Source organism: Protopterus annectens, chromosome 1.part1 (genome assembly GCF_019279795.1).
Source record: "Protopterus annectens isolate FY-2018-M chromosome 1.part1, PAN1.0, whole genome shotgun sequence".
Classification (NCBI taxonomy): domain Eukaryota; kingdom Metazoa; phylum Chordata; order Ceratodontiformes; family Protopteridae; genus Protopterus; species Protopterus annectens.
Window position 1 is genome coordinate 290,543,444 of NC_056726.1, and position 27,406 is coordinate 290,570,849.

At 42.1% G+C, this 27,406-nt stretch overlaps 1 protein-coding gene across 2 annotated transcripts in view; it reads right to left on the reverse strand.

Moving 5' to 3' along the window:
- Positions 1 to 27,406, reverse strand: part of RRP7A (ribosomal RNA processing 7 homolog A) — a 269,296-nt gene that overhangs the window by 226,534 nt on the left and 15,356 nt on the right. The window lies entirely within an intron of this gene.

Below are 27,406 nucleotides of genomic sequence, written 5' to 3' on the forward strand. Positions count from 1 at the left end.
GAAGGGAGGATAAAAATCACCCACGAGTAGTGTGTTGGGCTGAATAGTGATTCGAGTAACTTCGTATGCAGAATGGTTTTCGAGATTCATGGTTGAGGAGCCGTAGCTAGCAATAATATGGTGGGGGATTTTGCTTATGGTCAGCTGAACATGGAGTAGTTCAAGTAAGTCATTCTGCTTGACTAGTTTTGAGGTGACTGTTTTTTATGTAAATGGAAACACCACCTCCTTTCATTGTTTCCTTTACAGACAGTGGTAAATGTGACAGGCACTGTAGCCTTATTCTGCCAAGGTGCTTTCAACATTCCTGAACCACATCTCTAACTGCACAGATGTCTGCAATCTGTAGGGTGAGAAGAGCTTCCAGGGAGTGCAGTTTCTTGTTAATGCTCCTAGCACTAAGCAGTAGTACCTTCAGCACAGCATTAGAATTTGTTACAGTGGTAGATCTGTTGGTTTGGCACTGTCTAAAGATACTGAGGGTGGCCAATGCCTTGGCCAGTATTCAAAAGCCTAGTGGTGACAACTGCAGACACTCTGGCAAAGCAGCATGGTCGGCTGATAATGTCATCCACTGCAGACAAATACTGGATCCCCCTGAAATGACACCAATAGCCAAGCCAACTATTAAAGTCAATCATTTTCTGTTTGTATTGCGGTATCATTCTTAGTGAGGGTAGAATGTTGCACAATGCAAGATTCATAATCACCTGGACATGTATTCAGACAGGTTTATCATGTCTCTCTTCATATAGTCCAGACAGGTGCATCTCAGGTCATTCACACCCACATAGATTGTGACAGAGTCATACTAGTACTTGTGGTGGAGTGACCCGAGTGTGTGCATGATCTAGTGAAACCTGGCCCTTGAGAAGAAAATGACTAACCCTCTCTTTATCCAACCTGGTGGTGGGGTTCATGTGTCTCACGATACTCTCTCCTATGACCAAGATGTTTTGAATGTGTGGTGTTTCATCTTAGGGGCTTGCTTGTGGAGACACTGATTGTATTTTTATATGTAGTGATTGGTGCTGATTTGGTTTTTCTTGCATGTGGTTTCTGATGGCAGCATATGGGAGGCCTCATTGGTGCTGATTTGGTTTTTCTTGCATGTGGTTTCTGATGGCAGCATATGGGAGGCCTCTGAGGTTTTGGTAAATTATTTGAAAGTATGTCCGCATTTGTGTGTTTATGTGTCGAGACCTTATCTAGTGAGGGAAATGATGTGCATGTGAGACAACCTGTTTGTAATTTGATTTGTCAGTATGTGAAAGTCGTGTTACAATTTTCATAGTTTAAATAAATCTTCACATACTGTGCTTGTTTCAGGATTAAAGTGGTTGTCCGTACACACGAGACAATTGGTATGATGCCTCAGGACTCCCTTGATGACCAGGCTGGCCACAGAGATAGCAGGAAAGTGCCTATTTATAGTTTCATTTTTTTTTTTTTTTTTTTTCTATGGGTTTAACCAAGGAGACAAGTGGATAGATTTGATTGGACTGGGATGACAGCACACGGAACATAGACAAAGAATGGGTGCTATACTCAGTGTGAACTGCAGCTATCCAACAAGGTGATGTCGCTATGCAAGCAACTCATGTTCTTAGAGCAGCAAGGAGACTAGGGAAGGTTGTAGAGAGAGAAAGTTTTACTTGAAGTGTGTGTGTCTATACAGGGCACTGCTAACTGCTGCTGCATGGAGAGCTGCCTAGCACAAACATTGGGCTTATATGGAATCAGAAAAACAAGTTTTACAACACCAAATCAGGAAAACACACAATAAGCATTCAGCCAGCAGCTCCCAACTCATATTGGTTTGCTACAGCACACTTCAGCCACAACAGTACAGTTAGAAAACCCTTTTAATGTATAAATGCTGGTTTTAGAGCTCAAGTACAGGGAAACCATGCAATCTAGATACTCCAGTCCTGTAAAACTAGCAGACACAATTTAATTACTACAGTAGCAGTGGAAACTGGTGAATGTAACAGGTGAACCGGTAAAGGACTGCAAAAATCAACCCAGAGCAAGATGGCAGAATCTCAATAAGGATCCTACAGTCAGAAGTGTGAAAGATAACCATGAAATCAAATAGGACACAACTAGAACATAACCACTGGTCTCTTATCACTGAGGTCATCACTGACCTGGAAAAAGCCATCTTGGTGTTATGTCTGGACCTAAAAGTGGACTGACATGGCTCTAAAAGGTCATGAGAACACAGATAAGAACTGAACACAAACCTTTTCTCAACAATCTTACACAAAGAAAGGAAAACTTGAGATGGGACAACAAAGTCTCCAGAACGTGTGTATTAAGTGCAGGTTTTTGGAGGACAGGCGATTATCAAGGTCTCGAAGGAAAGAAATAAGCACTCATCTCAAAGAAACATTAACTAAAAGCAAACAAGACTTAAAAGGGTATCAGGTATGATGCAACTATCCTGGTAGGATGAAGTCTAGCCCATTACATGTTGGGCACAGTGCTGAAGCAGTCTTCACCATCTCCTCAAAGTTATCAAATGAGAATGGTGCCCAGCCAAAGACAATAGTATCCACAGCTGTACCAAACCTGGGTTCAAAAGAAGCTGAGCTGGGGGAGAAAAGATCTAATCAAAGCAACCTTGTCTACAAGAAATCATGCAGCACCCTCAAATTCTGAAGCAGAAAATCTCTATGGCATATCAGGCAGGCTGAAATTCAATTGTTCAGATGAGCTATCTGTGGTGGAAAATCTAATGCAGAATAATTCTGCCCTTTTCTTGTAGACCCTGAACAGTAAACAAATAACGCTATTCAAAATAAGTCCATGTTCCAGAAGGGCTACCGTCCTCCATAAAGGACTCCAACCTCCAGCCCTGACTATCAAGCAACTGGGATATGAAACTAACTCATGACCACTTTTAGCAATTTTGTCAAGCTAAGAAAGGCGAATTAGCTTCAAAGCAGTACCCAGTTTTGGAACAAATCCTTTACCTTTCAAAGTTAACTCACCTTGGTAAAATGGCAGATGCTAAACTTCAGGGTGAAACACTGACAACCTACAGTTGTCAGCAGTAGGGGAAAACAACCTGCAGTTCTTGTAGACACACAGGAAGAGAAAAGGGGGCATATCTGCATACTGGGCCAGCCCATAACTTGGCCAACTGCGGCTGTTAATGGCACTCTAAAGCAGACAGACAAGCAAGGAATTTTCTTGTTAGTGTGTAGTAATAACTAAAAAGATTTCAGGAAGAAAATTAACTACTGCATACAGTTCAGTGGAGGACCACAACAAATGCTGTCAGGAAGTCGGAAGAGAACAATGAAGAAAAAAGTAACTGTTAGGAGTGAGTGTCCAAAGTTAGGTGCTTCAACAAAGTATTAGTTAAAGGCTGTGCACACTTATGCAACCAGCTTATTGTACATTTTTTTATTTTTTATATTTTTCCCCTAACACATTTGTTTGTTTTTCAACTGAATTGTACAGGTTATAGGTCACATTAAAGGTGGGAAAAATTTTAAAATTATTTATTGTGGTCTCATTTTTTTATATCACAAAAACATGACATTTTAACAGGGGTGTGTGGATTTTCATATCCACTATATAGCGAGTGCCATACGCACAGACATATATGATACACATACAGAAGCACACAGCTACAAAGTGAAAATGTGAACATTCTTTCCCACATTAGCTACACTAATTCACTCCTGGGCAGAGAGGTAAGGCATGCCTAAAACAAACAAAACACCTCATCCCAAGAAGTACACTATGATGGGTCCTGCCTGCCACTCATATTAAACACCACCCCCCCAGAAAGCAGGGAACACAATACCACAGTCACTCAGGAAATGACAGTGAAACGGAACTTGGAACAAAAAAGAACACAACAATACAACTGTGTGCTCGTTTACAATGGCAGGATGCTTACTACTTTCCTCAGACAACAAAAGGACTCAAATAAAATAGGACTTTTGCTTTTTTCTGTAATAAGTAAATAGCAAAGCTTTTCTAAATAAAACAATGAAAATAGCAAAGGTACTATTGTCTACAAACAAAACACAAAGATTTAAAACCAAGTGGTTTTACAAGATGTATGTACTAGAAAAGGATTAAGAAATTAAGAAAAGGCAGTCTCTGGAAGCACTCCTCTCCCTAAAAGATGCAGACGTCTGTGCAGTCACAAAGGCCACAGAAAGTACCCTGGCCTTGCAAGGCTACAATGCCTTCCACACTTTCAGACCGCAAATTGAAGGTGAGAACCAAAGGAGATGGAGTACCTATCTTCATTAAATATAATTACACCTCTAGACTGATTAGACAAGAAAACTCTATGGAGTTACTTCAAGTCCAAATTACCGTAAGGCTTCCCCTCAGGTCATCGTTAGTTACAGGTCCCCTTCCATGAACGAAGATGCCCACACAGCTTATTTAGACCTACTTGGGACAATTAAGGTACAACCTAACACCCTAGTCATGGGTGACTTCAACTATCCTTCCATTAACTGGGAAACGTACGGGGCCCAAAATCGCTCGCACAAAAGTTCCTGGACTTTAACTCATATCCCCTGGGGCAAACAGAGCACCACCCCACGGGCTCCAATATTCTAGACCTGGTCCTCATCAATATGACTGACTAATGCAACACCTCAAGTGTAGGGCCCACACTGGTTAAATCGACCATAAATCAGTCATTTTTGAAGTAGCAATAGCACCAGAAATTCCCATAGGAGAAGTCAGGCTAAAAAATCTTTGAATTTCAAGCTCCAGGTTCCACAGATAGCACAGACATCTATACTAAGGTAAACACCGATGCCCTGTATAAACATCTACACAGATGTTTAGACACAGCTGTGCTGGATAGGATTAAAGCAAGATCCTCAATAAAAATCAAATCATCCTAGTGGAAGTCTAGCATTAATAAGTTATACAATAAGCGAAAGAAGCTGCTGTCTAAAAATACAGTAGTGAGATCCCAGAAATGGAAGAGCATGCTCCTCAGCCTAAACAAGCAAACAAGACAACTCATAAAATTTTCAAAGAGCAACTATGAGAAAAATTTAGCAATCATAGCCAATGATAACCACAAGGCTTATTTCAGCTATTTCCAGAATCTAAAAGGTAGGACTCAGATGTGTGCTGAACAAATCGTAGATGGCATCATACACACTGACCCTGTGGAATTTGAAAACCTGCTAGCAGACATATTTGGCAAAAATTTCACCCCCTATCCTCCTTCAGCATATCACAAACCATGTCTTCATCTCCTCCTCCCTGCATCTGCAAAGAGCAAGTGCTCTCTCCAAGGCCAAGAACACAGTCTCATGCGATCAGATGACATTCCAGGTTGCGTTCTTAATGTTCTAAAACAAGAGCCAGCTGCTCCAGTAGACACACTATTCAACCACATCCAAGTACTGGCTTTGTCCCCACTGAATGGAAAACAGTGACTATTACCCCCGCCCCCCCACAAGGAGATACAATCTATGGCAGAGGCCACATCTAAACCCAAACTTCATTACTCTCAATGATCTGTAAACAAAACTATCAAATCACAAAAGAAACTACAAACCTATCAAGGTAGGCAAAACATAGCAAAATCAACCACCCATTAGTGTCTGTAAGAAAATAAAGTACAAAAATTTGTCAGAAAAAAAAAAAAATTTTTAGGCTTATTAAAAATCTTACTATCACTGCTGATCATTCCATATCACAAGACACTTTACTCATAGCTGTTCTGAGTCAATTCACACATTTAATACATGTTCTTCCCCATTCATGGAGCATTCAAAATTAAAGTGTGTTCTTCAACCCAACTATCACATGCTTGGAGGCAAATCTGACACTTTGCCTCCAGCCTCAATAACAAATTATCTTCTTCTGGAACTCAGTTCATGCAGTACTTAAAAATCTAGTTGCAACTAATGTAATTAATCAACTCACTTCATTTATTCATACATACAGTGTGTCCATCCATCCATGCTCAACCCCCTTTTCCCCATTTTGCAGATAGGGTCGGGTGTCACTTTCAACAGTGATAATCATCTCGAGTCAAGGATTACACCACTGGGTGGCTAGCCCTGCAGCAGTGGTTCATCCGTACCACTCACCTGTACTCGCACCTACGGCCAATTTAGAGTGTCCAATCCACCTATTGGATGCCTTTGGAATGTGGGAGGAAACCAAAGCACCCAGAGGAAACCCACGTGACCACAGGGAGGACATGCAGACTCCACACAGAAGGCACCCCAGCCAAAAATCAAACTCGAGAACCTTTTGCTGTGAGGTGACAATACTAACTCTGTTGCACCATCGTGGCTGCCCATAATTCATACAGTGTGTATTGACAAGGAAGTTCAGCGGCTGTGTTCTGGCCAATTTCCCCCAAAGGCCTGAGGAGAAAAGCTCCAGACTACAATTAAGAAATGAATAGCAAAATCCTTAGAAACTGGATACAAGTACACCATATACAAAATCATGAAAAGCCTTATTACCATAGTGGGTAGTGATAAACAAAATGCAGCTATGAAGTCTCTTCAAACAATAAAACAAAACACAAGAGTTATCTGCTCGGTTTTAGTACAACTTAAATGGTACAAAGATTTCTCAATTTCTATTCCTGGACAGAGTCTGAAAATGGCCCAGTGGGATCACTGCTTTATGCTGTTTAACAAATAAATTCAAACAAAAGCATAAACCAATAAATATTCTAACACACACACATACATACATATATACACACATATATATATATATATATACATATATAGATATAGATAGAGACACACACACACATACACAGGAAGACTGACACTTCATGACCTTCAAAGTAGCTGGCTGATGCAGCCAGTCTAATTTATGACTTCAACAGTAAATCAAGCACTTATAAATTGTTTTGGAATCAATACTTTTATTGAAAAAATAAAAGATATTAAATAGAAGAGCACTTTTGCATTTACCAAAACTCAGTTTACATGGCATTCATTATTTATATGCTTTATCATATACTTCAATACCCGTTCATTCAAACTGGTAGCCATAAATGTATGCAATAGGCTGTTTGGCCAGGCTAAGTAGGACAGGGCTCACTTTTCACTCCTGTTCTGCATCTCTACACCTACTGGTACCCAATATGTTCATAGGTTCGTACTAGGCTATCTGCCCTAAGGCATTTATAAGCCTAGCCAGAGTGTATGTGGCTTACACCACCCCTTAGGATGAGAATACTACGCCCTTTTAGGGTTTAGTTTACTATGCCTCTGTCTAGTAGTGACACAGACATGACCCCCGGGGTAAACCTACGATCTCCCATCCATTCGTCGAAATTTCTCTTGAATAGAGTCAGTGAGGGGCTCTGCCTAACATGGACTGGGATTCTGTTCCAGAGTGTAGGGAGCCTCTGGGTTATGAATCTGTCCCTCCAGCACGTCCTATTTATTTCTGTGTTGAGGTTTAAGTCACTTGTTCTCGTGGCTCTGATGGATTTGGATTTTCTGAGGTGGAGCATGTCCATTAATTCAGGATTGGACATGGCCTTGTACGTCTGAGTAGGCGGTATGCGACTGAATAGAGCTGGAGTTTTTTCAGTCGGGTGGCATAGGACATATGTTTAAGACCCTTTATCCTCTTGGTGAGGAACTTTTGGGGTCTTTCCAACTGCTGCAGGTGTCGGGTGAGATACATCCCAAATGGGGCATTATACTCAATCATTGGCCTGATAAGAGAAAAGTACAGGGTCACAATGACCTCTCTTGATCTAGATGTGAAACCCTTCATGATAAGGTGGGCAATATAGAAGGTCTTCCTAACCATTTTGGCAATGTGAGTGTCAAATGAGAGGTTACTGTCAACCTGGGTCCCTAGGTCCCTGATTACCTCTTCCGTACTTAATGGATTACCGCCTATGTGGTAATTTGTCGGTACCTTGTTTTTCCCAAAGGGTATCACTATACATTTTTTGGCGTTCAGCTTAAGGCCATGGCTCTGGCACCAATTATCCGTTTCTATGAGGCCTCTCTGAAGGATGTTTGTGTCCGCTGGAGTATCAATTATGGCACCCAGTTTGCAGTCATCTGCGAACTTTGTCAGCCACAATCCTCCTATGTTTGCCTGTACCTCGGAAAAATAAATGCCGAACAAGAGGAGTCCCAGGACTGAGCCCTGTGGGACACCGCTTGTGACTGGCTTAGAGTCTGACATAGCTCCAGCAACTCTGACCCTGTGGGTTCTGTCCTTGAGCCAGTTTGCAACCCATCTTGTGACATATGGGTTTACATTTAAGCTGGTGAGTTTGTCTATGATGCCCGAGTGGGGTATTGTGTCAAAGGCTTTTGCAAGGTCAAGGTAGGCTGTGTGAACTGCCTTACCCTCATCAATGGCCTTAGTGACTGTTTCAAAAAGTCGACCAAGTTCAAAAGGCAGGATCTGCCCTTGACAAAGCCAAATTGGGTAGGATCCAATGTCTGTAGGTCCCCAATGTCTTTGTTTATGAGTTCCATAATGATCCTCTCCATAGCTTTGCAGACCAGGCTCGTCAAGCTTATGGGGCGGTAATTTCCAGGGTCCGTAGAAGCACCGCCTTTGTGAAGTGGGACCACTGTTGCCGCACGCCACTCTTTGGGTACGTATCCTGTAGTAAGGCTAAGATTAAACAGCAGCCTTGTGTGTGGGTTTAGTTCCTCTTGGAGTTCATGTAGCACACAGCCCGGGACACCATCCGGTCCCATTGATGCTGTGTTTTTAGCTTTAGAGAGGGCGGCTCTCACCTGGGCATCTGAGATGTTAGGGAGGCTACACTCTGCTGGGATAGTTATTTCTCCTTTTGGGAGAAATTTGCACTGAACCTGTCTGCCAGAATGTTGGCAATGTCAGTGGGTTTGGTGTATTTTGTGTCATTTTGGACTAACTCTGAGCATATCTGGGAGTTTCCACCCAGGTTTCTAACACAGCTAAAGGAGGACTTGTGATTGTCTTTTGTATCTTTTGCAAATTTTCTCTCAAAGTTGGCCTTGGATAATTTTATGAGTGATCGTAGTTTTTTGCTAGTACTGATCAGAGACGCCTTCCCTTTTAGGGATTTTGCTCTGTCATGTAGTAGCTTCCTCGTCCTGTTGTAAAGTTTGTTTATGGCTGGGGTCCACCAGACCGGGCGCCTGCCTTTGGGGGAATGGGTCTTGGTTTTATTTGGGATTGCATGATCCATGCATTCTTGAAGGTGCCCATAGAAGGCATTTGCAAAGGATTCAGCAGTGTGGGTTGTGGTTTCCACTGGCCCAGGGGCCTTGAAGGATACCACTTCAGTCTTAAGAAGTGTGAAGTTTGCTTTTGAGAAGTTCTTCACTGTGGTCTTTTGTGCAGGGGTGGGGGGATGTGGATTTCCAGTGAGATTAATTTATGGTCTGATCTTACCAAAGAGGGATATACTTCCGGTGTGGAGCATTTTGTCCCCATGTTTGTGATGATCAGGTCTAGTATATTGTCTCCTCTTGTGGGAATGGTGACTAGTTGTTCCATTGCATTTGAGTTTATGAATTCTAGGAACCTTTGGGCTAGGGTGTTGGGGCTTGAGTAATGTTCCCAGTCTATGTTTGGGTAGTTGAAGTCTCCCAAAATGATGGTATTTGGAGAAACATTCATACTCTCCAGTGTCTTCAGGAAGGCTGTGTGGGGTTCCTGAGTTTGAGAGGGTGGTCTGTAGCATGCTACAAACTAAGGCAGTTTTGCCTATGGTTAGTTGTACCTGGATAGTCTCCGATGCTTCGTGCGTTGCCACTAACCTGGAGATGTGGGTATCTTTGATGAAAATGGATACTCCCCCTCCTTTTGTGGTTCGGTCCAAGTTTTGGGGCCGGAAAGCATGATATGAGGTAAAACCTGATAGTGCTGGGGTGCTCTCAGGAGCCTTGAACCAGGTTTCAGTCACCGCACAGACATCGATGTTCTCCATACTGAGGAGGGCTTCGAGGACGTGCATCTTGAGGTTTAGACTTCTGGCATTGAGCAGCATTACCCTTAGTTTTTTTCCACTTGTGTTTTCTAGGGAGGTAGGTTTGTCATTTCAGCCTTGCCTAAAAAAGGCACTATGGGGGTGGCAAGAGCCTTGGCCAATATCCAGAAGCCCAGGGGTGACAGGTGCAAGCCATCCCTTGCGAAGCAGCGTGGCTTGTCAAGCATGTCATCACAAGCAGACAGACATTGGATCCCCTTAGAATGACACCAGTAATTAAGCCAATTGTTAAAACTGATCATTTTGTCTTTGTACTGTGGCATCATTCTTGGTGAGGGTAAGATGCTGCTCAGGGTCAGGGTCATACCGGCCTGGGCTACATAATCAGAGAGCTCCTCTAGGTCTCTTTTCATGTAGTCCAGGGAGGTACGTCTCAGGTCGTTCACACCGGCATGTACAATGACCGAGTCATATTTGTACTTGCTGTGGAGTGACCTGAGTGCTTGTGTTATGTGGCGGATTCTAGCTCCCGACAGGCAGCTTACTGTGACCTTTTCCTTGTTCAGTCTGGTGAGCGGGACGTCAGTGTGTCTGACTATGGAGTCACCTATTACAAGTGTGTCTGGCATGTTGTTTGGCCTTAAGGGCTGTGACTGTTTAGCACACTGACTTTGTGAACTATGTGTTGCATGTGCTATGTCTTGAGGTGGTGGTTGCTTGGGTGTCTGCTTTGGAGGCCTCTGTTGTTTTGGTAGATTTTTAATCAGCGCCTCCGAGTATGTTTTTGTGTGTTTATGTGTTTGGTTTTGCTGTTGTGATAGTTCTATGTGAGACTGGGTTTGTGGTGTGCGTGGTTACCTTCTCCTCCTGACTGGTCTTGCCAGTACTGAATTGAGAGAGCTCAGCCTCCAGTTTGGCTATACAGTTGCATCTCTCGCATATATTTGTATTTGTTGGGAGGAGGAGAGGGTTGTCTGTGTACATGAGGCAACTGTAACATTGCCTCAAGATTCCCAGATTCACCAGCTGAACAGGAGAGGACGCCAGCAACTGACCCTTCGACATGCTAGAAATAGTGAAAAAGATTGCTGTGTGACTGAGTCAGAAAGGACCTATAGGGAGATGTGTACTCAACAGAATTTAGGTGAATGAAGTACTTTCTTTTGTTTAAGAGTGCTTTACCTGTATAAAAATGCTTTAGGAGCAAGTGCTGAGCTTTTCAGATAGAGTATAGGCTGTTTAGATTGCAAGTAGAACAGTTCTAAGGGAAAAATTGAAGAGCAGACTTGGCGGAGCCAGAAAAAGTTTAACCTTGTTTAACCGGTAGCTCTTGTACGATCACAAGAAAGCCGTGCAAAGGCGGATTTTAAGCAGTGAACTACAAAAGAGCTAAGAATGGTCCCAAACAACCAATTACTACAGCTTCTTGTGTTGAGGTCACTTCCCCCAAGGACAGGTAGGCTGCTCAAGGCTCCCCACTCCCACTGGTGAGCAAAGAAACTTCCTTCTATCCAAGTAAGGTAATGGACAACACAGGAACTACACCACAGCCCAGAATACAGCAATGCCTGTATACTGGTCTAAACTAGTTGAGAAAGGCGGGAAAACAAGGATTATTTTTTTGTTTTTTTTGGAGAAATACACAGAAAATGCAGAGACAGTGATAAATTAGTTACACAGGCTAGCACACTTTAGTGGGCAGCCTCCACAGTTAAATTAAACAAACAAACAAGCAAACTTTCGATTAAATTCGACTAAATGTAACTAAGTGCAGATTTAAAAATAAATGCAGTAATCAGAAAAAAAACAGTAAGCAACAGAAGCTATTTCCAGTGAAAAAAAAGCAAATATACTTAAATCCAGAAGGTAGTCGCTTTTTTGAGTTCCTTGCTGCTAGGACCACTCTGTAAACCCACGTGGAGCTTGTCTGAGCAGTATAACCAGAAAAAAACGCCCAGAGGCGGATTTTAAGCAGTGAACTACAAAAGAGCTAGGAATGGTCCCAAACAACCAATTACTACAGCTTCTTGTGCTGAGGTCACTTCCCCCAAGGACAGGTAGGCTGCTCAAGGCTCCCCACTCCCACTGGTGAGCAAAGAAACTTCCTTCTATCCAAGTAAGATAATGGACAACACAGGAACTACACCACAGCCCAGAATACAGCAATGCCTGTATACTGGTCTAAACTAGCTGAGAAAGGCGGGAAAACAAGGATTATTTTTTTGGGGGGTTTTTTGTAGAAATACACAGAAAATGCAGAGACAGTGATAAATTAGTTACACAGGCTAGCACACTTTAGTGGGCAGCCTCCACAGTTAAATTAAACAAACAAGCAAACTTTCGATTAAATTCGACTAAATGTAACTTTAAGTGCAGATTTAAAAATAAATGCAGTAATCAGAAAAAAAACAGTTCAGGCTAGTTTAAAGTAAGCAACAGAAGCTATTTCCAGTGAAAAAAAGCAAATATACTTAAATCCAGAAGGTAGTCGCTTTTTCGAGTTCCTTGCTGCTAGGACCACTCTGTAAACCCACATGGAGCTTGTCTGAGCAGTATAGCTTATGTGCTGTATTCCCATCGTATGTAGCTACTGTCTAATTAATACAGAAACTTTACATAACTATTGTCACTGGTTATGCAGATCATAGGGGTTGGGAGGGTGGCCTAATGGTTAAGGTGTTTGCCTTACAAACACAAGGTGCAGGGTTTGAGTCTCACAAGGGATAATTGGCTAGGCTTACAATAGCTCGCAAGGGCACTTAGCCTAGTACTAATCTATGAATCTATGAATCTATGAATCTATGAATCACATGCACACATACGTGTGTGTGTGTGTGTGTGTGTGTGTGTGTGTGTGTGTGTGTGTGTGTGTATACAAATAGAGCTCTATCTATACACACACACACACACACACACACACACACCTAATCACAACATATCTAAAAATTTTATCTAAGACATGGTGCATCACACTCCATCTACAATTTCATATACAGCAAATACTCCACCAACCCCCCCTCCCCCCTTTGGCAGGGAGCTCTGAACCTCCTCACACCTCCCTTGCTTAAATATACCAATGCCACAGTCGCACAACTTAGGTTCATAGGTTGGTACTAGGCTATCAGCCCTAGGGCTTATACAAGCCTAGCCATAACAATTCCCTGGCTATTTCTTCCCACACTATTTACTTCCCTGGACCCCTGTCTAGCAGGGTGACTGACGTGATCCCCGGGGTGAATTTCCTTTCTCCCATCCAATCGTCAAGGTTCCTTTTGAAGAGGTCCAAAGAGGCACTCTGCTTGACATGAATGGACAATCTATTCCAGAGTTTGGGGAGTCTCTGGGTCAGGAACCCATCCCTCCAGCATGTTTTGTTTATTGTGATGACAAGGTTTAGATCCCTGGGAGTGTGATTTCTTTAAGTGTAGCATGTCCAACAGCTCTGGGTTTGACATGGCCTTGTATGTTAAGCAGAGATCGCCTCCGAGTAGACGATATGCAACAGAGTATAGCTGGAGTTTAAGGCGGTCAGCGTAGGGCATCTGCTTTAGGCCTGTGATTCTTTTAGTGAGGTATTTCTGTGACCTTTCCAGTTGTTGCAGATGTCTTGAGAGGTACATACCAAACGGGGCGTTGTATTCTATAATGGGTCTATTGTGGGATGAGTACAGTGGGACAGTGACCTCCTTTTTCCGGATGAAAAGCCCTTAGTGATGAGGTGTGCCACATAGAAGGATTTCCTGATTGTTGTGGCGATGTGGTTATCGAAGGTGAGACCACTGTCCACCTTTGTCCCCAAGTCTCTTATCACACTTTCGGTGTTTAGTGTACTGCCACCTATATGGTAATTCACGGGCACATCTTTTTTCCCCAAAGGAGATAAGTATACATCTCTTGGCATTGAGCTTGAGCCCATGGCTCTGGCACCAAGCATATGTTTCTGTAAGGCCCTTTTGTAGAGTATCCACATCATTTGGGGATTCAATAATGGCTCCCAGTTTGCAGTCATCTGCGAACTTTGTTAGCCAGAGTCCCTTAGTGTTGGCCTGTACTTCAGAGAAGTAGATGCCAAACAAGAGCGGTCCCAGGACTGAACCCTGAGGTACTCCACTCATCTGGAGCTGGATTTGGAGTCGTCTACTTTTACAGTAATGCCCAGCTTAGTAAGTTTATCTATGATTCCAGAGTGGGGGATGGTGTCAAAGGCCTTGGCAAGGTCTAGATAGGCTGTGTGGACCACCTTACCCTTGTCCATGGCTCTGGAGACTGATTCGAAGAAGTCAATCAGGTTCAGGAGACAAGATCGGCCCTTCACAAACCCAAACTGGGTGGGGTCCAGTGTTTGAAGGTTGCCAATATCTTTGTTTATAAGTTCCATGATAATATGCTCCATGGCCTTGCAGATAAGGCTCGTCAGACTGATGGAACGGTAGTTTCCGGGATCGAAGGTGGATCCCCCCCCCTTGTGGAGTGGGATAACTGTAGCACTGTGCCACTCAGTGGGCACGAAACCTGAGGTGAGGCTATGATTAAACATGACACTTACGTGAGGTGCCAGTTCATATTGTAGTTCATGTAGTACACAGCCCGGGATGTCATCTGGTCCCATGGATGCTGTATTCTTAGCTTTGGAGAGTGTGTTTTTTTACCTGTGTGGCCGTTATTACCGGAATTTGGCAATCTTCCAGTATTGAGATGGGCCATTTAGGAGGTGAGAGGGGGGTAAAGTTGGCACTGAATCGATCTGCCAGGATATCGGCAATATCCTTGGGATCAGTATATTTAATGTCATTCTGTTTTAGCTCAGAGCAGATCTGAGCATTGCCATTTAGATTCTTGACATAGTTATAGAATGCCTTGCGGTTGTCTTTGGAATCTTTGGCAATTTTATTTTCGTATAACTGTCGAAAAATGAGAAAACGCCGCATACACTGAATCACTGCTGATGGACAAACACAAACCTTATGGGCGGGCATTAGCAATGTACAAATGGTGCACTAGACTAATTTTACTTGTAATTCCTGCTATCTCAACAGCCTAAACAATAGCAGTGTTAATTCTATACAAACTACTACACAATTGTATCAAATGTGGTTAGATTAAATGTCTTTTAAATTAATGAGTTTCGAATTACATTTTTTTTTTTTTTTAGATATTCTGAGTTTAAACATAATTCTATGATCATACCAATATATATGATTTACATCTGGTAAGCAGTTAGGATAACAGAATAATTCTGGATACAGTAATATGCAAATAATCTCCAACTGTACATACCAGGTTTGGGATACATCTTTCAATTATTTCATTAACTCAGAATATGAAAAGCTAAAGACTTACCTTGTTTAATGCCAAGATGTTTAATTCCATCAATGCACTGAATGGTCTGCCACATTTGGATGGGATGATTAGAGATGAACATATCAGTTAGTAATCAGAATGAGGTTTATTTGTTTTTACTGGCATTCAGCAGAAGGTTTCATAGTCAACCAGCAATCACTCAAAATGAATAAAAACAGCTTGAAGCACTACCTTAGATGAACTATGCTAAAGGGATTTCACATGAAGTCAGTGTCATAAGCATACCTGATAGCTTGCTGTCTTCAGCAGTACTGGGATAATTCACCAACACAAATGAGAACAGCAGGGGGAACCCTGAGGCATAACTGTGTGAGCCCTGAACTCTAGAAAGTATTGGGTTTTGCATTTTACTTTACACATTCTGTCTGATACATTACTGGAAAACCTGCCTGTAATGTAGCCACGTATACCTAAACGCGGTTATTCTTCGAAAAATGCAAGTGTACCAGTTTCTGCTGAAGAACTAGCAATGACTCATTACTGTTAAGGCTGTTTATGATGAAGTTGGTTAAATCCTAACAGTCCTTCCACCTTTATGCAATGGAAAGGCAAAAGCTTCTTTCCATATATTAAGTAGTCTTCATTTATGAATGTTTTATATATTTGGAAAACAAGTCAGACTAGAATATGTAGCAAGCAGTCAGTTTCCTGAGAATCAGCAGACAATTTTATGCAGGATTCTTCTTCCTAAGTTAAGGGCTACCTCTAATTTTAAAATTGCTTTCATTACAGATTTCAGGGAAGGTGTGGACCTCGTGACATTTAACTGTACTTGGTACAGCTTTTTCTTTTCTTTTTTTTTTTAAAGTAATAACAGTTCTAGGCTGTTAGTTGCCCATGGGCAGGGATAGTTTTACTCTGACATTCTTAAGTACAAGTGTGTCCAGTATGTTTAGTATAGTTGTAACAAGATGTAATGTGGTATAACAACTCATTGGGAGCAAACAACTAGAGTGGGAAAGGTGAAAGTGGGATAAGTTTAAGACAGAATTTGGACTAAGGGCTAGAGACAGTCTTTCCTGCCAGGAAATGATCTGCCATATGTTAGAAGAATCACGTCAAGAATATCACCTCTAAACAGCAATGACGTGCGGAGTACCCTCGGACCTGACTCGGCCATTACTATATCGTGTTGACACCAAAAAGCTCCAGAGGTCCTACCCACCTAATGCACCAAACCCTAACATACCCAGATAGCATTTGACTCTTTCGCGAAACAGAAGTGGTCATCTGAGCTCTTGAGCTTATTTTCAAACAAGTGACTTTTTCTCATCTCAAAGTTATATTTTTCCTATTCTTACATTTTTGGTACACTCAGTGTAGTGCTTATACATATCATTGTTGGTGTTCCAATATCTTTTTACCCTTCAATTTTTCTCTCTAAAGAGTTAAAAAAAATTCTGAAAAAGGACCTTCGGGGTGTAAAAATGCCAAAACTGTGGTCCTAAGCTTCCCCTTTCAGACACATATAATTTGTCTCTGTATTGCTTGGGCCAAGACCACTTGAACATAGACTGCTCTATCTGTAAGAATTTTAACCCGCAAGCTATCTTGGATTGTAAAAACAAATTGATCTTAAAAGATTTATGGCCTTCTGTTTTCTTGAAAGCAATTACTGGGACTCAACCCCCCCAAAAACTACACCCAAGGAGACTTCAAAAAATCTTCTAAACCATCAACAGAACCTCCTAAAAAGGAAGCAAAAAAGTTGGATCCAAAGACTTCTGTCTTGAAGCCAGTTTTGGAATCTACAAAATTTTCTTTGGATCCAAGTAAGTCTTATCCAAAGCTTCTTCCAAAGACTCATTATTCACCAATCATTGATCCAGTGCCATCTAGAATCACACCCCCATTTATAGAAAGACAGCATTCAAGAGTCTGACCGAAACCAATGTGGATAGGACAATGAGATTTATCTCGCCATAAAAACAGATGGGTGTTCTCCCAGCTCCTACCCCTTCAGACAAAGGGGCCTTGATTTGCTCTACTCCTCCACTATCGGCTCCTTCTCCAATCAGAAAGTCCATTTCAGAGCCCCTGGGTCAGAATTTGCCGAAGCCGTCTCGGTCAGATCAGAGGATATTTTTATCCTTGGCTCCAAGAATTTCTCTGAGTGCTCCAGCTCCAAGTTCAGAGCCGGATGACTCTTGGAGCTGTAGCATCCTTGCTGGATTTGAGGTGTTGCAGTCTACTCCGAAGTTGTCTGAGCAGGCTCTGTCCTTTGCAGCCTCTACAATGGCAGCTCAGGTCCAACCTCAGATGGAATGCCTTTGGGCCAGACAGAGCTGATGGAGTGGAAATATGGCTTCCGAGCTCTGTCGGCTTCCGAGCTCTGGACCATTCTGTTTTTGAGGTGGTAAACAGAATTTTTTCTGCCTCGGCAGGAAGGACGGTCTCCCCCCCCCCCCATCTCTCCCTTCAGGATCTCATGTGTCTCTGAGCCTTGAGCCTCAACATTCAACTCTATTGGGACAGCCAGCCCAAACTCTCTAGGCTACCCAGCAGGGTATCACCATCTGTTCTGATACTTTTCTGGAGCATACCAAAGTACCACCTCGGAAGGGAAACTGCAAAAGGAGGCATTTAAATTCAATCAAGATATCGATTTCGATGAAGTGGAAAGATCCCAAAGATCACCACCCGAAGACATGTCATTTGGAGACATCCTACAAATCCTTAAACAAAGGAGTGGTTGGTCCTCCGACAATCCTTCTCCAGAGGAACAGGTATTCCTGGAGGCATTTGATCTGGCCCATCTATTTCCTGGGTAACTCCACCCACGGATGAGCTCATTGATTTGATCTCTATGCAGAAGTGAAAGGAGCCTGACTTGGTTGAACCTATTCCCAAGAGACCAGATCGGATTCTGGCACCACCAGCAGGAAGGGAGTTTTGGAGAAAAGGGATACTTGTGGATGCTATGGTCATGGCAGTGGCCACTAAGAAGGAACTTGTAGAACAGAGTTCCACTGTCCATATCCTAATGCAGTCTATGGCTTTGGACAGATTTGGGAAGCACATCTAAGCTTCAGCAACCTTCGCTCTTAGATCACTGAACTACCTGCCACATTTCACTAGACTACAAAGAAATTTGATAACTGTCAAAATCTCTTTCAGGGACCTCTACTGGTGAGACTCAGGTTTTTCTGGTCTCACAGTTGGCGAGCCTACAATCCATTTCAAACTCACCCATGAGGTTCATCTCTCATGCAGCTAAGGGTACCTCAAGGACAGCAGGTTCAGGCATTTCCATTAGGAGGCAGGCCTGGATGCACTTGTGTGACTTTACAGAGCCCTTCAAGTCCTCTTTCTTCAATGCCCCCTTTAACGTAACCCCCTTATTTGGCCCCAAAGCGAAGGACACACACCCTCTAGGTGCAAAAAAGATGAAAAGATTTGAGTCCTCAAAGGACTTTCTCTTGGAACCAAAGAGGAGGGTGAAAAATGTGGTTACAAAATCAAATCTCAGGGTTCTTTCCAAGATTCACATGTAGACAGTTCCCCCAGAGGCAGATGGGTGAACTCAAATGGAAAATGCCACCCATGCAGTAGAGATGGCCAGCAAAACCAAGGGTCTAGATATTTTCTCTCTGACAGACCCTATCAGCGCTCCTGAAATGAGGCCCGATTGTCCCTGTCTGGAGGCAATCAAGGGTCATTTATCCCTGTCAGAAATCACAAAAGATACGTGGGTGCAGAGGATCATTTCCAGAGGTAATACAATTCCCTTTTCCCACCACCTCCATCCTCAAACAAGTTTCCCAACGTTACACCCAACTGCAGGAAAACAGCAGTACTAGAAATACAAAAGCTGCTAGATAAAAAAAAAAAAAAAAAAAAAAACAGAGCAACCCAAGAGGTCCCACCAGACTAGATGATTATGTTCCAGATTCTAAGATTATTTTTAGTGCCAAAGGAAACAGGGGACTGGAGCTAATTTTGGAACTTGACAACCTCAACAAATCAGTTTGATATACAAAGTTTCAGATGATCATGGTTCAGCCCATTTTGGGCAAGGATGACAGGATGTACTCGAAAATCTATCACATAAAAATGAACAATGGATGCTAGCAACACAATGGTCAATTCTTCAATGAATGTCATCCCAAATAAGAATCACTCAGGCATGCAAGAAATACCTTTGGTGGTGGATTCAATCAGATCAGGTTCTATAGGGCCGTCCTTTCATTCTCCCTCAACCCAAGACCACAGTGACCATGGACGCAACCCAGACTAGGTGTGTGTGTGGGGGGGGGGGTACTTCCTGGGGAAAACAGTCCAAGGCACTTGGCCCCCTGAAGAGGTCAACATGCATATCAATGTCCTGGAAATGAGAGCAGTGCTCTTAGTGTTGCAGGCCTTCCAAGACTCTCTACCTTTCTGGACAACTGTGATTCAACAGACAATATGTCAACAAACAAGGGAGAACTAGGTCTTACCCCTTGTATTGAGAAGCCCTCAGGGTGTGGCAATTGACAATCTCATCCAAATGAGTTATGACAGCAATGCACATCCCCGGGAAGTCCAATGTTATAGCAGACAAACTGAGCAGATCCATTCTACTACCTCACATGAAAGTGACAGAAATGACTTTCCATCAATGGGGTTAGCCTTGCTACAATCCTTTTGCTTCTCCCCTAAACAACAACCGCAGCAGCTTCTTTGCTCTGATCCCCCCCTCTGGAGGAATCACTGGGGGATGCTCTGCTCCATGACTGGCAACCCGTCTCCTCTATGCTTATCCCCAGACTCCCTTGATCCCCAAATTTCAAAGTCATCCTCGTCGCACCTTACTGGCCTCGACAGATTTGGTTCCCCTTTCTTTGGTCTCATCTACTTTACTCACCTTGGATTCTGGATTAGATTCCAGACCTCCTGTCTCACTAGACAGACATGGTTCACCTGGATATCTTGAACCCAAAGCTGAAAGCAACATTTTTTTCACTTCCACTAATAGCTAGACAATCTATGCTTTCATCCCCCATCCGTCAATACTCTTCCCATAAAGCTTCTATGAGGAAACTTTACAGACGTAAATAAAAGAGATTTGTTTTTTGGGTGCATCGGAAACACTGACCCATTTTCAGACCCTCTACAAAGTGTTGGAGTTTTTGACAATTTTCAAATAAGGAGCTAGTTCCTCAACCATTAGAGTTTGGTTGGCAGCGAACTCTAAATTCCATACTGGATTTGAGAATTCTTCCCTTGCTTCATCTAAACATTGTAAGGCCTCCTTCAGAGGCATTCTTCTGTTAAGGTCACCTTATAAAGACCCTAATCCACAATGGGACTTGAATTTAGTACTACAGGCCTCAAGTCATTACCCCGTTGAACCACCAAAATGTGAATTTAAATTCCTGACCTGGAAAACTATCTTTTACCTCAACGAGAAGAATTTCTGAACTTCAAGTAGGGAGGTTTAGAGGACAGTGCTTGATTTTTACTAACCACTCCTTCTTTCCTTCATTCCTAATGTGGTGTCAGAATCCAACGTCAATCAGTCCATTAATCTGCCTGTCTTCTTTCCAAAATTTGAAAACAATGGAGAGTACATGCTGCACCTGCTTTATGTTCATAGACAATTCCATTTCTACTTACATAAAACAAAAGTTAGAAAATCTGATCAATTATTTCTCTCCTTTGTGGATTCCAAAATAGGTAAATCATTTTCAAAGGTAACTTTGGCAAGGTGGCTTACCAACACCAACAGTATACCTTTTGTCTACAATAAATTGGGTATCATTACCAAAACTTTTAAGAGAACACTCAACTAGATCCACAGCAACTTCATTATTTTTATCTAGGCATTCCATGGACGACATATGTGCAGCTGCAACCTGGGCTAATCCTCATACCTTTTTTTCTATTTCTTTATTACTAGATCTGGTCTCAAGGGGAAGAGAAACCTTTGGTACAACCATGCTCAGGAATATCCTCCCTTAGAGTCCACCCTGGATTTCAGGTAGCTAGGGACTCCATCCCAATAGTTGAGGAATGAATGAATGAAAATTAACATCACATAAAGAAGTTATGTACTTAACATAACATTCCATTGGTGTTGTCCATTTTTATTCTTCCTTAACTCCCTACCCACCAACCCCTATCTTTTTTCATAATGGACTTCTGGGAGAACGAGAAATTATAAGGACACCACTGTGCCTTATGCTGACCTCTAGATAACAGCTTCTTCTGTCAGGAATATTACATTAACATTTCTTACTTTATGTCTACCAGCAAACAAGACCTGAGGTATATTAGGGGTTGGTGAATTATGGGTAGGGAGGAGCATGAGAGCTTTTTGGTGGCCACTAGCTACAGCAACGTGGTGAGTCACATCCAAACCTAATAACTGAGGAACGGAATGAAAACTGACATCATCAGATCAACTAATATGGAGGATTATGATAGGTACTATATGCTGGAAAAATCAATGTCAAGAACTTCACCTCTAAGCAGCAGTGATGTGCTTGACATGTATGGGCAATCTTTTCCAGAGTATGGGGAGCCTCTGGGTCAGGAACCTATCCCTCCAGCATGTTTTGTTCATTGTGATGACAAGGTTTAGATCCCTGGAGCGTGTGGCTCTGAGGGATTGCGATTTCTTTAAGTGGAGCATGTCCAACAGCTCAGGGTTTGACGTGGCCTTGTATGTTAAGCAGAGATCGCCTCTGAGTAGACGATATGCCACAGAGTAAATCTGGAGTTTTTTTTTTAGACGGTCAGCATATGGCATCTGCTTTAGGCCTGTGATTCTTTTAGTGAGATATTTCTGTGGCCTTTCCAGCTGTTGCAGATGTCTTGCGAGGTACATACCAAATGGGGCATTATACTCTATAATGGGTCTAATGAGGGATGAGTACAGTGGGACAATGACCGCCTTTTTTCTGGATGAAAAGCCCTTAGTGATGAGGTGTGCCACATAGAAAGATTTCCTGACTGTTGTGGCGATGTGGTTATTGAAGGTGAGACCAATGTCCATCTGTGTCCCTAAGTATACTGGATAATTTCAATAGGACCAACCTTTTGTTCCCACAGAACTGTAGAATCAAGGGTCATTTATATCACTAAATGCAGTTCATGTTCTGATTTTTACATGAATAAAACCAGGACAGTGTTTAGGAAAAGAATCTATGAGCACTGCTATATCAGTAAGGGGAATATAAATAATGCTTTATATAAACATATACTAGAATGTTAGAACAAGGAATTCAAATTTGGTATAATAGAAAGGGTTAGTTTGGATTGTAAGACACCTAGATGATATTTTTATTTTTTGGGATGGTACAAAAAGGCTGAACAAAAATTTGTCCACTTCGGTGGCAGTTGGGAAAACAGATTAGAATAAAGAGAAATACTGTGCCAGGTAAAGTCTGATGTCACCACCCCCCCCCCCCCCTGAACTAAACAAGTCAGTTTCTATTGTTCTTACACTCAAAATGCTGGCTGCCAAATCATAATATATAACTTAGGCTTTATCGGCAATTTAGATGTTACTTTTACTCCAAGATTTTAAAATTGGTGAATTGTATAATACAAATAGTATCAAAAGAAAATCTATGTATGTATGCTGTGCATTACAAAAAGTAAGTCACAGGATGAACAAGTGCAAAAACCACAACAGAGATGCGACAGTAATAAGCAGTCCAAAACTTGAAATTTTAATTCCTCTTCTATGAAGGTACTGAAGAAACAAATTTCAAATGGACGTATTCATTGGAACAAATCAGCTTTAAATTTATGATCAGCACTTTCAGATCAACTTTTCATTTCCAAAGGGAGTCTGGAGACAGACTAGGAGTCACGTACTAGTTCTGCACTTCAGTTTATTTGGACTTTGTTTTATTAGTACTCTCTGTTTCTTATTTTAGTTTGGATTGTAAAAGATGACTTGTGTTCCATGAGGCTAGCTTTTTGTTTTATGCTAGACTCATTACTATGTATGAGAATGCCAATCAAGATTCATGATCCTTTATTTCTTTTTATGTATATATTAGGCTATGGATAAAAGCTGTTATTGAAAAAAGTTAATATGATGAAGTCCAGTTGGTGGACAAAAGCTATTATAAACTAAGGTTGAGTTACTCAAGTGACTGAGCTCATTTCAGTTTGTTTCTTCAGTACCTTCACAGAAGAATTAACATATGAAGTTTTGGATGGTTTATTGTTGCTTAACACTGTAACATTTAAGTATTTGTTTTTCATTTTCACAAATAAAAAGGAAGTGAAGTCAGTCCTCTAACTTAATCCTGGGGACAGCTATCTCCTTGCATCTCTGATGTGGTATTTACTGGTGAATACAATAATATATTTCTATTTTATTGATACATATTTATCCAGGCATTTACTTATAAAATATGTTTACAGAAGAATGCCAGTCTATCAAACTGTTTGATAGACTGGCATTGATGATTTTTATTATGTATTTATCACCTGTCCTTTTAAGATGTTTTAAAAAAAAATGGTAATATTGTCTATTCAAGATTTGCATGTTAGTGCATTGATTATATGATCATTTAATTACAGTGCGGTAGGTGGAGTTGAACATTTAGTTCTGATGAAGTCCAGTATTTTGCTGCGGACGACAGTGCTAAACCTGCTCTACTTTATTATTAAACATTTGGTTAACACATATATTTTTGCACTGTTGTACATTTACATTCCTAATGCATCACTATTTGTTGACTCCTCGTATATATATATAAAAAGTGGTGCGAGATGTACCTTTCTGGTTAATTATTAAAATCAAAACATCTGTCAGTCATAGTTCATATGTTGGTGTGAATGACCCGAGACATACCTCACTGGACTATATGAGCAGACACATGGTTGAGCTCTCCGAGTATGTATCCCAGGCAGGTATGTCCCTAGCCTTGAGCAGCATACTACCCTCACCTAGAATGATGCCACAATATAAACAAAAAAAAACTTACTGGTTCAGTTTTTTGTGTCATTCAAAGGGGATCCAATTCTATCAGCCTGGGAAGCCATAGTCGACAAACCTCGCTGCTTTGCCAGAGATGATTTCAGGTGGCACCTCTAGGCTTTTGGCTGCTGGCAAAGGCTCTTGCCTCCCTCACAGTGCCTTTTTTAGGTAAGGTCTCGAAAACATTACCGATGTAAAATGAACCAATCAGAACAAACACAAGGGTCATGTTGCTAAATGCTAGGAGCTTAAACCAAAAACTGCACTCCCTGGAAGCACTTCTATCAATAGAAGATACAGACGTCAGTGCAGTCACAGAAACCTGGTTCAAGGTCTCAGAGAATACTCCAGCCTTACAAGTCTACAATGCCTTCCACTTCTTTAGAACGCAAAATGAATGTGTGAAAACCAAAGGAGGCAGTGTTCAATCTACAATACAGATAAATTCACCTTCCGTCTAGTTAGACTGGACAACTCCATGGAGTTACTCCAGATCCTGGTTATGATGGGGAACAACCCCATCCAAGTCATAGCCAGTTATAGATCCCCCTCCATGGGTCACACCGCCCACAAAGCATACTTAACCAAACTGGAGACAATCCAAATTTTACCAAACACACTGGTTGTGGGAGATTTCCATTATCCCACCATCAAATGGGAAACCTATGCTAGCCCTAACTCACTAGCGCAAAAGTTCCTTAACTTTGTTAATTCAAACGCCCTGGAACAAATTGTCCATACCCCGACAAGGGGAACAAACATTCTGGATCTGATCTTCACCAACATCTCAAACAGATGCACTGCCGCAACTGTCGGACCCTAATTAGTTAAATCGGACCACAAATCGAAGTCACCTTCAAGCTGGCGCTAACAACAGAACTCACAAAGGGTGAAATCAGACTAAAAAAACTTCACCAGGGAAAACCATGTCCTCCTAGGTGAAGGTATAACTGCATTCCAAGCCCCACTCCAAGCTGGAAGTGGTAACTACACTGAAGCTTACACTAAAACCCTGTTTAATCACTTGCATTAGTGTACAAACTTGGCCATACCAGAAATAATCAAAGCTAGAGCCCCAAGTAAAAACAAGCTGCCAGGGTGGGCATCCAGCATCAACAAACTTTACAATAAATGCAAAAAGTTGCTGTCCAAGAAAACAAAAGCAAGGCCTCAACAATGGAAAAGAACCTTCTAAGCCTCAACAGAAAAATAAGACAACCTGACAAATCCTCCAAGGGCTCATTTGAGTGAAACTTAGCAATTACAGCCAAGGATAACCATCAGGCCTTTTACAGCTATGCATGTAACCTAAAGGGTAGGACCCAAGCATGTGCAGAACTAGTGGCCAATGGTTTCACATACACCGACCCCGCAGAGATAGCAAGCCTGCTAGTGGATAGGTCTGGTGAAAATTTCACTCCCTATCCCCTCCTAACTTAAAACAAACCTTCCCCCACCCCCTACATACTTACCCCCTACATACTTGAAGAGCAGGTCTTCAAAGCCTAGTCCAAGGCAAAAAACACAGCCTCTATGGGACCAGATGACATACCAGGCTGCTTTCTAAACAAGCTAAAACATGAACTAGCGTCACCACTAAGTACTCTTTTCAATCATAGCCTAACCACAGGCTTTGTTCCTGTGGAATGGAGAACAGCAACAGTTATTTCCCTCCACAAAGGTGGCCTAGCAACAGACCTGGGGAATTACAGACCTATAAGCCTAACCAGCCTAATCTGCAAGTCCATGCAACATATCATTATGGACCTCATAAATAGAGACACAGGTGACCTCCAAACCCTGGATCCTACCCAATTCGGCTTCAGGAAGGGCAGATCCTGCCTATTAAATCTGATGGATTTCTTTGAAAATGTGACCAGGCCATTGACAAGGGCAAATCTGTGCACACGGCATACCTTGATCTGGCAAAGGCTTTTGACACAATCCCACATTCAGGCATTACTGATAACTTAGCAAACTGAATGTAAACCCCTTTGTTGTAAGATGGGTTGCCAATTGGGTCACAAACCAGACACACTATCAAAGTGGATGACTCCACCTCAACCAGTAGACTTGTTACCAGTGAGGTGCCACAGGGGTCAGTGCTAGGCCCCCTACTGTTGTCAAAAATAAGGGGTTGTGGTTAACCACATTTGCAGACAACTGCAAACTAGGTGCTATCACTGAATCCCCAAATGATGTCAGTATACTCCAGAAGGGTCTCACGCAGACCAATAACTGGTGTATTAGTTACAGTTTCAAACCAAATGCAAAGAAATGCATCATCGTTCCCTTTGGCACAATGTCCCCTCACACAATCAAATCAACAACAATATTCAAGTACCCATGAAGTAGTAAGGGACCTGGGATCAGAAGTTGACTGCGACCATAGACCACCTTAACTTTGACCACCATATGTCTACTGTAGTAAGGAATGCTTTCTACATAGCACACCTTATTAGTAAAGGCATCACCTTGAGAGCAAAAGAAGTTATAACCCCCTATATTTCGGCACTTATCCAGCCCATAATTGAGTAGAACACCCCATCTGGCATATACCGTACTAAGCACCTGCAGGAAATAGAGATACCTCAGAGATTTCTAAAAAAAGAGGATCAAAGGGCTCCAACATGTGCCTTACACAGACTGACTATAGTCCATATCATATAGACTTTTTAGGGGAGACTTATGTCTGGCCTACAGAGCAATCCAAGACCCAAACCTAATGAACTTGCTGCATATCTGTAAATCAAATGGGACTAGGGCTACCCATTCCGGGGTCCTAAATATGGCCTGCGACTTAAATAGGACATGCTGGAGGGACAGATTTATATTGCCCAGTGACTGCTGTGTCTTTGGAACAGGCTACCAATTCATGTGAAACACAGCACTCTATGACACTGTTCAAGTGAAACCTGGACAAGTGGATAGGGCACTGTAAATTTTTACTGGGGACAGAGCCCACAACCCTCCTGGACATGGGCAGTCATCATCACTAAATGCAATCTTAGGTACTGACTAGCATTTCTATGGTATTACATTGGGATGAAACAGCTCGGCTTAAAAATGACTTCCGGGTCGATAGATTGGTAATCTCCTATGATCCTATGGACACTTCTATGTTTTTCCATTTTTTTTCTGGGTGGGTCCTGTATGTATTCTGGTCACAGAATTTTGCTTCATTGGTCCCA